Source organism: Talpa occidentalis, unplaced genomic scaffold, assembly GCF_014898055.3.
Source record: "Talpa occidentalis isolate TD23 unplaced genomic scaffold, MPIMG_talOcc4v2.1 talOcc4.5, whole genome shotgun sequence".
Classification (NCBI taxonomy): Eukaryota; Metazoa; Chordata; class Mammalia; order Eulipotyphla; family Talpidae; genus Talpa; species Talpa occidentalis.
Window position 1 is genome coordinate 88,136,725 of NW_023604861.1, and position 1,063 is coordinate 88,137,787.

General features: G+C 34.3%; 1 pseudogene; it reads left to right on the plus strand.

The window, feature by feature from the left end:
* The first annotated feature begins 430 nt into the window (after positions 1-430).
* Positions 431-510, plus strand: LOC129144663 (U4 spliceosomal RNA; annotated as a pseudogene).
* Positions 511-1,063: the final 553 nt, after the last annotated feature.

Consider the following 1,063-nt stretch of genomic DNA (forward strand, 5'->3'; position numbering starts at 1 on the left):
TACCAAAAACCATATATTCTGTCATCAGTCTACCCTTGGAAGTTATTAAGTGATATTTGCATGAAAAATATAAAATGCAAAGATTAAATTTGAGAAATAATGGGAAATTTCTCAAAACTAAAAACTACAGCCCATTGCTAAGATAAACTGAAGATCTTAAGTGCAGAAATATATCTTTTCATGTGTGAAAAAAATTAAGATATTGTTAGATAAAATTCTAAATTGCTCTATAGATTTAATGAAATTCACAACAACAAAAAACCCAAAACAGACAATTTTAAATCAGAGACATCCTGCAGGGGAGGAGGAGGGAGAGGGATCAGAAAGAGGCAGGGAGGAGCACAGGGGACTGAGGTGATGGTGCACGGGTGCACTGGTGAAGAAAACTCTATGGGGACTATACCTGGGGGCAGGGGGCGGGGAAGCAAACATTGTTTAAAAATGGCAGTATCTTAGCCAATGAGGTTTATCTGAGGCGTGATTATTGCTAATTGAAAAATGAACAATGATGAAAGGAAAGAAAGAAAGAAGGAAAGAAGGAAGGAAGGAAGGAAGAAAGGAAGGAAGGAAGGAAGGAAGGAAGGAAGGAAGGAAGGAAGGAAGGAAGGAAGGAAGGAAGGAAGGAAGGAAGGAAGGAAGGAAGGAAGGAAGGAAGGAAGGAAAGATTTAATGAAATTCCTCTGAAAACCTAAATATTTTATAAGTGGTAATTGATAAGTTTATTCTAAAATTCACAAAGGCATTGAAAGGACCAAGAATACTTTGAACAACCTTGAGAAAGATTAATATTGAAAAACTACATGGCTGAGTCAAGTTCTCCATGTTCAAAGATAGTGTAAATTTAGATTTCTGATCTTAAGTTATTTCTGATCTTGACTTTGAAGATATATACCTATATGTCCCTGGGAAAGTTATTTTGGTTTTTATTTTGTTTTCTTTCTATCTCTAGGCTTTATTTTGATTTATATTTTGTAAAATTAATATTCTATTACCTAATTTTTGGAAATCTCTTCCAATTTTTATTTCTGCATATGCCACTGTAAAAGGGGAAATTTTATTTCCT